Source organism: Xiphophorus hellerii, chromosome 21 (genome assembly GCF_003331165.1).
Source record: "Xiphophorus hellerii strain 12219 chromosome 21, Xiphophorus_hellerii-4.1, whole genome shotgun sequence".
NCBI classification, from domain to species: domain Eukaryota; kingdom Metazoa; phylum Chordata; class Actinopteri; order Cyprinodontiformes; family Poeciliidae; genus Xiphophorus; species Xiphophorus hellerii.
The window spans coordinates 7,310,022-7,320,247 of NC_045692.1; the positions used below are offsets into that span (position 1 = coordinate 7,310,022).

Consider the following 10,226-nt stretch of genomic DNA (forward strand, 5'->3'; position numbering starts at 1 on the left):
CAAAGTATCATATTGGCTTTGCGTGGTTTAGTGAAGTATTTACGACCTTTTTTACATGAAACATAGATTTTAAAATAATTTTGTTAACTTATAAATCACAGAACGGCTCAGCACCAGAATACATGAAAGACTTATCATTGGATCAACCTTCCAGACCGCTCAGGTCTTCTGGTTCTAGTCTAATCTGCATTCCCAGAACCAGAACCAAACATGAAGAAGCAGTGTTTAGCGGCTTCTTATAAATTATGGAGTACTTATTCTTACAACAGGAGCATCTAGTTTATCTATTCAGGAATTACAACAAACTTAGAATCCAGAGAAATTCATACGAGCTTATCCAGAGAAACTGCTCATTACCTTAGATCAACATTATCAGAGCAAAAATCCAGTAATAGTTCATAAATCACAGACTACTTATTCTTAAACATGGGGTTTCCTCTTTCCTTTGGTTTGTTGTATTTCCTTCCAACTCGTGTAAAGCACTTTGAATTGCCTTGTTGCTGTAAAATGTGCTAATAATAAATATACAATAAATAATATAATGCTGACGGAAAAGAGATGTACTCTAGCAAGCCTTCAGAAACTGGTACATAAAATCCTCACTGCTCGCCTCCCAGTCAAACTTCAGTAGTAGGAGTTTAGTCTTTCTTAACCCTCATTCTGCTATTTTAGTTACTTAATATTTAGGTCAACATTAGCTGAGTCAATGAGGAAAGAAATCAATAGCATGACTGGACAGAAAGCTAGAGAGTCTTCTATGATGTGCGGTGGGTGGCCCTCAACCAGCCATTAGCCTCTGGGTGGATCTATGTCTGTACATGCGAGCATAACAGGTCCTTTTATGTGGAGGAAGCCACTGATTATGACAGATTAAAATTTGTACGGCAGAACTGTTGGAGAACTCAGTGCACTTACGTTTGAGATCATGTTGTCCGCATACGCGCAGAAACGGTTTGCTCTCTCACGTAAAATAAATGTCGATTTTGAAGTGTGGTCATTTTTTTTGACCCACCTCCCCTCCCATTGACAGACCAACTAAATAAAAAGCCTGAAGGGGGAAAGTAAAACATGTAGCGCATAAATATGAAATCCTAATTCTTTCAAAATGTTGTCTTAAGCGACTTATCATGGGCCTTAGGTGAACATGTGTTACCAATATAGAGCAGAGGTTCACTCTTCTCAGTAGGCAGCAGAGAAAATCTATTTTTCTCTCACATTTCCTGGTCTGCTTCACAGGCAGTAGCCGTCGGCCTCATTCATAGAACTCCTTTTCAGGCGACTGTCTCCTCCCACAGGGTCAGTAAACTGACCTGTCTTTGTGGACTGTGCCCTCGCTATTTCCACTGACCGCAGATTCGAGCTAACAGGAATTGTGAAAATAATTTTTAAACATTTTTGCTTAATTTGACAAAAATCTGCTTAATGGGAACGCGCTTTTCGATAAAAGGTTTTTGCACTAGGATGAGGTGGTTTTCCGGCTGTATCGAAATGACTGTAGTCCGAAAAACCGCAATGGAAACAATTTTATCTGCATCACATGAGTTATGTAAACAACCGGTGGAAAAGACAAAGAAAGTGACAGGAAGTGATACAAAAATGATGGCGGGGCATGCTCTTTAATGGCTTGTCGTGTGAACAAACGTCCTGAGCTGTGATTTTAACTGCATTTGTTAATTAATAGAAACACAGCAATTGCAAAATTTTGTATTTTTTTTCTACCTTAGTTGAATATCAAAGTTTTGCGCACGTTTGTAATGAATACTAAAGCCACTATGGTGCCAAGTTACAACCCACAACTGCAGTATTTCTCAAGACTTTTGAGATGGACCAACAAAAAGAAGGATCTAAATCGTGAAGTGGAAACAGCTGCGGTTTCAAAAGTCTGTAAAGGTTGGCGTATTGTATGAATTCAGCCCCCTTTTATTCTGACACCCCTAAATAAAATCCAGTACAACTAATGTGATCAGAAGTTGCCTACCTGCTAGACTTCGGTGACATAATCTCAGAACAGCTTGATTTATTCTGTGAAGACCTCAGAGGTTTATTAGAGAATGTTAGAGATTCAAACGGTATCATGAAGGCAAAGTAACACCGGATAGGTCAGCAGTAAAGTTCTGGGGAAGATGAACCCTTCTGTCGGCGACGCTCAGGAGGAACGCTGAAAATGCCACAGTCGAACAGAAAAAGCCGGGCGTTAGGGGGAGGTGTGTGTGTGTGTGTGTCCCATCACACCGTCAGTTCCCAAAATCACACACACAGGATACAAAAAATAAAAAAACTTGTAAAAGCGCAAGTGGGGTCAGTGTGGCCCCGCTGGACTGCACACAGAGAAAAAAAAAAAACAACTTGCGGGGTCCAAATGAGGGTTAAAAGCAGAATTAGGTTATAAAACATCCCAAGCTTTGATCTCACAAAAGGACTGTTTTAAACCATCATCCGAGATGCGTCTGTCCATCTAAATTGTTGAACTTCCAAGAATCCCCAGGTAACTGGAGTAACAGAAGAAATCCACAGCTTAGGAGAATCCAATACCTTCGTGGTGGCACCAATAATAAAAAATTGTTTTTAAATGTAGTGGTTGAGTTGGATCATATTTGGGTAAGAGAAGTGTGTTAATGGATTCTTGTACATTTACCCTACTTGTAAGCAGATACAAAAAGAGAGTGTCACCTGCACAGTGCTTTTCAGCTTAAAACTTTCACAAAAAGTAAAAAAAAACAACAAAACTGAGCTTCAAGTGTGGTCCGCTGCAACTGATTAAGTTGGGTGACTTACACGGTTCTGAAAGCTAATGCTTTATTTGCTCATGCTCTCCCACAGTCTTAGCAGAAGGAGCACAGCAAATGACACAAACAATTGGGCAGCGGGAAGAGTGGGTGGGGTTGTACCGCTAGTCCCTGAAACCACACAAATAAAACTCGTAAAAGTGCATAAAAAGCTTGTAAGGTCCAATGGACCTGGTCTCTTACAAACAAAAGAGGGTAAAAAGTAGTATAGTTGAAATAATTTCACCCGAATTCTTAAAAACAAATGATACAAAGGATTAAGCAGCATTCTTCTTTTTACTTAATACAAAATTAAAGGGAAAGTACTACGTATTTGTGAGGCCATTTTATAGCACAATCAAGTAACCAAGTTGCTTAAATGCCCTATATGTCAAACATACCTTAAAAGAAACAATGCTGTTCCTTCAGGTTATTCGTGAGAACGCTGGACTGAGAAGTAGTTGAAAAGCTCAGCAGACTCACAGTTCCACATAGAAATAAACAGAGCATGGCAAGGCCTAAAGAACAAAACAAACAATACGAAAATGGTCAAAACAGACAAATAAAAACCGAAACGCAAACGGCCAAGGAATTTAAGAGCTGTGGCATTCTTGGCGGTGTCAAAATGAAGACAATCTCAAAAGTCAGCGTCAAAACAAAACTTGTTCGCTGAAGTTCCGTCAGCAGCTTTGTGAATGCAGAAACTGGGTTATCGTTTAAACGCCAAAGGTTCGCCGCATTGACTACCTGTTAGCTTGTTTACAGGGCACTTCTGAATCTGGTCGACCACAAATGGGGGAAAATTAGATATTCTTAGGTGGTTGCAAGAAGGTAAAATACAAACAAAGTTACTCCAACTTACTCTCAAAGCCTTGGTTGCTTTTATTTGCCTTCTTGTGGTTCTGCATCAACAAGCACAGCTGTACATAATAAATGCATGTCCGTGTCGTCGGCGTTTCCCCGCAATTGGTCATCTTGTTTGACACAGATGGGTAAGTTTTCTTTCTTCGTTTTTTGTTTTTTTTTCAGGGACAATAATTAGCAGAAAAATAAAGTCTTAGTCATAACTGACCATTCATAGCCCCTCTAACCACTGGCAAACCAGACAAAAAATATTTAGTTGAACTTACTGCAGTGGTCAAGAAAATATGGAGCCCCTGAAAATGAACTACGGTGACCATGAGAAAACAATTTCTGTGTCATAGCTCAAACGTTTCTACTTTTTCCTCTTACATGGAGCATTTTCTAGGATTCTTCAGTAATATAACAATTTAGAAAATGGAGATTACAAACACTTTGGCAGGTTTTGATTTAAAAATTGTTGGACAATATAACCATTAAAGGCTGTGTCTCATGTATAGATGCAGAATTCGCGTTCCAATTAGGACACTAAAAGTGGTGTCCTAATTGGACACTAATTAGGACACTACTACTTCCGCACCAGAATAGTCCAGGGTGCTCAGTTCAGTTGGGCAGACAATGCAGAAATTTCACATCCGCCTTCGCAGAGCACCTTTAAAAGCAAACCAATCTGCCTGAAGGTCATGTAGTTAAGCAGCTGTTTGGGACGGAATCACAAGACATTGCTCTTTATGAGCAGCAGGTGAGGCAGCAGCATATCCAGCATGCAACTTCACAGAAAACAAAAAAAACACAGAGAGCAAGAAACTGGGATGTTCTGCTGCGAATTCATTGATGCAGAAGATTTGCACATTTTCAGATCACAGTACATTTACGCTATATTGGAAAAAAAAACAACATACAGTGAATAGAAAAGCTTCTGCAGATCATCAACATTGGCTTTGCTTATTGTGTAACAAATAGGCGTTAGGAGGCAGCGAAGTGTTCCAGGTCAGAATCCATTTTAACACACAGTTGTTCTCACATTGTTCTTTTGCAGCCATGTGTTTGCAATAGAACTTGTTTTTTATTCCCAGCTTAATTGGGAAGGGAAAAAATAGTTAGTGTTATTTATTTATTTATTTTTATTTTTATTTTATTTTATTTTATTTCCTGCTTTGCCAAAAAGCACCGATAACGTGGAGATTCATTGTCGCTGCGGTTTCTACAAGGTGCAAACTTTCCCCGATTTGGAGTTGCATGACTGATCCTCACTCGGCCGAAGAGTGATGGATGAGACTGACATTTTAAGCTTCAACAAAGACGTGAAGTCGAGTTTTTGGGGCTCCGACTCCGAATGTTGCAAAAATCGTTCGTGCCTGCGACGATAGTTTGTTTTTGCCAGCATTAGAGCGTGAACAAAACCAAAAAATAGTACTTATGGTGACCAATTGCTGATCAAAAAGCAGAATACACGGAACCGTCACGTGTGCAGAAAACGATGACCTCAGCTCTGAGTCTGAGCATCTGCCTTTTGAGAAGCTGCGAGACTTTGCCTGGAATCTATTAAAGTTGCGAATGGTCTCCGTATGTGCTCTCTTTTCTCACCAGTGCCATCCAACTCTCAGATGGCAGACTGTACGCTCTCTGAAAACAATGCCATGTCGAGTTTTCTCTGCTTTCATTCAGACATGAGATCAACCTGAAAGAGTCGTCTTCCTCGGGGGGCAAGTCTCAGAACGTTTGTGGTCATGTCAGCGTCCCATAAGGTATTGTTGTCGTGCGCAAGGTTGTTATCACAGAGAGAGCAGTTGTGTCATTATCGAGCAAAAGAATAGAAACTGCTACAAGCACACAGCTGTCTTTAGGTCCTCTTAAAAAGGAAAAATGACCTTCAAAGGGCTGAAAATCTCTCCCAGGGAGTATAATTTCGGCTGGAGGAAAAAGTCGGGGTTGCCGGCTGTAATCCAGCTGTGTGCCTTCTTTCACCATGTGGTCCAGTCAGGCTCTGGGTGGTGCCCCTGCATTAAGGACATAATTAAGAGTTTAGAGAGGGCAGTCTAGCTACACCGGCGGATCGTGATGATGTGGGGAGACAAAATATGCCACAGCAGAATACAGGATGCAGGACTATTTGGAGGATTTTGAATGTGAGATCCTTTGAGTGTAAATAGAACAGGTGGGTCCTTGTATACAGTTTGGTTCCTCTGAAAACAGTGAAACTATAAGTTTAGAAGTTTGGTGCTACTGCAGCGTCGAGAACCAGTGGTTACTGGTACTTTGTTTTGTCTGACAGAGCATAAGATGTTTGCCACCAAGCAAAGCTTTGTCCTGCTCAAAGAAAGGCTAAAAAAAATGCCCATTACCATCCTGAAAGTGTCCAGTAGAGAATCATATTCGTCTTGTATGGCTGAATAACTTTGAGGAAAACCATTAAACCCCATGGGGGTCAAATCCCTGGAAAATTACACGAAATTAATCTTGAAATTTTTGTGTTTTTTTTTTCTCTCTCAATTTTTTACATTTGGAGCTCAAAACTGTTTACGTTTTTTGTAAAAAATATTGAAAATGTTTTACTTTTGGAGCTCAAAAATTGCTGAGTTTTTTTTAGAACATTTCTGAGATTAATATCCTATATATATATACTGTACAGTATGTGTGTATATATATATATATATATATATATATATATATATATATATATATACAGTACAGACCAAAAGTTTGGACACGCCTTTTAATTCAATGAGTTTCCTTTATTTTCATGACTATTGACATTGTAGATTCACACTGAAGGCATCAAAACTATGAATAACACATCATGTAGAAATATGCACTAAACAAAAAAGTGTAAAACAACTGAAAATACCCCTTATATTCTAGTTTCTTCAAAGTAGCAACCTTTTGCTGTGATTACTGCTTTGCACACACTCTGCATTTTCTTGATGAGCTTCAAGAGGTAGTCACCTGAAATGGTTTTCACTTCATAGGTGTGCCCTGTCAGGTTAATAAGTGGGATTTCTTGCCTTATAAATAGTCGTGAAAATAAAGAAAACCCATTGAATTAGAAGCTGTGTCCAAACTTTTGGTCTGTACTGTATATATACGTATATATATATACTGTATATATGTATATACAATGACATTAAATACACCATATATATATATATATATATATATATATATATATATATATATATATATATATATATATATACTGTATGTATATATAAAATCTCCTGGTGTCCTTTTGAACTCTCAATCAACTTTAGTAAGTGCATGTCTGGGTTGATTGTGAACCTACCTATCTCAAGATAAACTCTGCCATTTCCTCAACATCACATGTTATCAAATGCTTCTTGTAAAATGCTAATCAAACAAAGACCGACACTGGTCATATTATTTGCCTCTTTGTAGACTCCGATCACCTGCAGTGGTTAGTGGTTAGCTCAGAGCCTGCGATCCTGCATAGCACCGTTATTACAACCCACGTAAACAGAGTGGGCATCCTGACTTTATCTCTCCTCGTTGAGCACTGCTTAGACATTAGCACAAAACGTGCATTTAATTTCAGTCCGCCAAAGCTGCCTGTTTAATGCAAACTGACTGTGCGCATACGACAGGAGACATAAAAAAAAAACCATGTGCTGTAAGTAATTTCTTTTTTGGAATCCAGCAATAACATTTATTGCATAATAACATAACGTGATGCATCTGTTGTCCACTTGAGAATAGGTTTAGCTTTTCAGTTCCTTAATTCATTGCACCTGTCGACAAGATAGCCGGGGATCAACTGATTTAAGCACCATGTCTTGTCTGCTGTGGCTGACTGATAGATGATTGATTTCTTCAGCGATTTCGGAAACACCGACTGGATCTCTGGAACAGTATAGCCATTAATTTGACATTTGTTTACAATTCAAAAGTGTTGCTCATAGTGTTTGACAAAACCAGTATTTCTGAGGAGCTGGCCTAGCCAGACTAATCTGTTGAGCAATACGTTTTCTTAAACGTTGGACCACTATAAAGGCTGCTTTTATAGTGATCTGAAAGGACATGCTGCTACTTATGGAACTCTTTTTTTTGTGTGTGGAGTGTAGTCAAATAAAAATTGGTTTAAAAAAATTGTAAAGTCATAAATTCAACCCAGTTTTTCAACCCATAATTCTGCCAGCACAATGGTGGCTTAATCCACGCTGTGTTTTTCCAAGACGTTTCCATGTGGGCTAATGGAAATCCATGCCATCCCAGCACAGAGGGGCCCCCATTCATTGCCTGTATCAAAGAGTCCATTTATAGCTCTGGAAAGCTGGACATGACCCGAGTTTACTGTCTGAGGTGTATCAGCCTCCCATCAGCATTCAATCGGGGAAGTCCAGTGGTAATCCAGAGCTGATAGCGCTTGCGGGAGTCTTATTGGAGTACAGAAGCTCTGGAGATTATTTAGTGTACTGGATTCAAATGCAGAAATGCAGCTACGACAGCCCTGAAGAGGCTTATTTTGCTCCTGAATACCACTATCTTGTTGACAGGTGCAATTAAACCACAATTTAAAAATTAAATAATGCCAGGTTGTTTATGGAGTGTAAGGTCAGTTGAGTCAAAAACCTTGGCAAACCACTTCAGTCTTTCACACAAAATCCAGACCCCAGATCTGTTGCAACCTGAGTAATGAACCCAATGACATCAACATGGAAGTTCTGTGCACTCACTCCAAACAGTTCAGGTCTTGAACCATCCAGAAGACCCTGAAGAGACAATCCACATTCTAAAAGAATCAGGGAATGTTGCTGCTTCTCTTGTTCAAAACTTGCATCTCTTTGAGGCCTTCATCCAAAGGTCTTACTTAGGGCTGCCTGCTTAAAAATTGTGCAGTTTAAGAAAGCTGCTTTTCCTTTGTTCCAAAGGAGCTAGAGGGCTTACATTAGGCAAGCAAGGTCCACAGGGAGATATTCTAGAGTAGTAAAGCTGGCACCTACTGGGATACCTTTCAGTTGGTTCTTTTGAGAAAACACTAAAAGTGCTATGTCTGACACCAGAAGCAAAATGATGCCAAGCACACAGTCACAACACAGGTTACTAAGCACCTCTTCTGTATTTTTGCTCAAATTATGATCACACCACTTCTTCTTTCGTCATATAGATAAATGTACATAACTGCGTAAGATTTACATAGCAGCACCTAAGACAACACACATTTGTTCGTCACATGGTAAATGGTCTGTATTTGTGGAAAAAACTTGATCTATTCCAGAAGACCCAAAGGTACTTCACACGTCATTCAGTCATTCACACACTGAATCATGTGGTTTCTACCTTGAAGCCTCAGCTGCCCTGGGGCCGTGCACCGGCACCATGCGCCCCCTCTGACCACCACCAGCAGGCAAGGTGGGTGAAGTGTCTTGCCCAAAGACAAGTAGAGACATTTTAAAGCCAGTTCTTCCTTTTAGAGCTTAAAAAATTGTCAAAATAAATCATTAAAAGCCTAAAAATTACCAGCATTGGTTGATGTAAAAATTCTGACTGACTCTAGCGGTCTCAAGATGAGAGCCTCATGGCAAACATCTCCTTCAGTGGCAGCTTTGCACTTTAGAGTGTCTTGTTGACTGAAGCAGACGCCTTACTTGGAAGTTATTAGGACAGCTTGCTTACATATAGAGGTACAAATGCATTAACAAACCTTAATCAAATTTTTTGGAATGTTTTTTTTTTTTTTTTTTTTACATCTCTTTCATTAAAAGTCTTTTTATCTTTTTAACCATTCCAGCTGGAAACACATTTAATCTACAAAAAACGACAGGGAACTAACTGACTTTGTGTCTCCTCCGCTCTGTTAAACATCATGTTTATTTCTGTGTAATATCTCATTCCTTTTACAATATAATATCACTTTTTACTGGTGAGCATCCCTCTCTGGGTGAGACCGGGGGAAGACGAGAAGGAGGGTCGAGTGCCCGCCGTTCCTCCCATCACCTGTGAAATTTCAGAGCCAGGCCGCGGTGAAAGAGGGCTTTGTGTCGCCCTGCGGAGGAATGCCCTCGCATTGCTCGTCTAAGAAAGGGCTTCATCTGGGCTGGAATTTGGAGGCATCTCGAGAACCGTAAGGGAGACTTTCCCCGGGGGGGTTGGGGAGGGTGTGAGGGTCAAAAGACGGCCATGATTTTTGAGTGGACAGGAAAAGCAGAGCTTTTCTGTAACCGTTGCATTTAGATTTTGGTAATAATATCATCTAATATCTAAGTGCCAAGAAGCGGACAATTTCTTCTAACTTTGGGGACATCTTTATCTGTGTATCCAATGAATATATAAACTAATTATAATTGAATTCAACTGTAGCGGGCATGATTCAGTACTAATGAAATTGTTTACTTTAGCTCACTTAAGACTTCTAGCAACAAATTGTGGATGGATCCCTGTTGAATGAATGCTTCAGGTCATCGTACTGTATTTCTGCTGCAGAAACATTCATTATTTCAATATGGTTAGGGTGACATCTGCTGGGGGGGGAAGAGCATTGGTAGCTGGTTGTTCAGTGTAGAAATAAGACATTTTGAATAACAAAATATGAACATGACCTGAAACGGGTCTACATTTAGAATTAAAATATCTCCAATTGCTATA

The 10,226-nt window shown here is 39.7% G+C and overlaps 1 long non-coding RNA gene across 1 annotated transcript; it reads left to right on the top strand.

Annotated features, from left to right (window-relative positions):
• Positions 1 to 354: 354 nt before the first annotated feature.
• Positions 355 to 6,891, top strand: LOC116711650 (uncharacterized). Its single transcript, XR_004337297.1, has 3 exons — positions 355 to 394; positions 4,997 to 4,999; positions 6,882 to 6,891. It is a non-coding gene; the product is annotated as an uncharacterized LOC116711650 (long non-coding RNA).
• Positions 6,892 to 10,226: the final 3,335 nt, after the last annotated feature.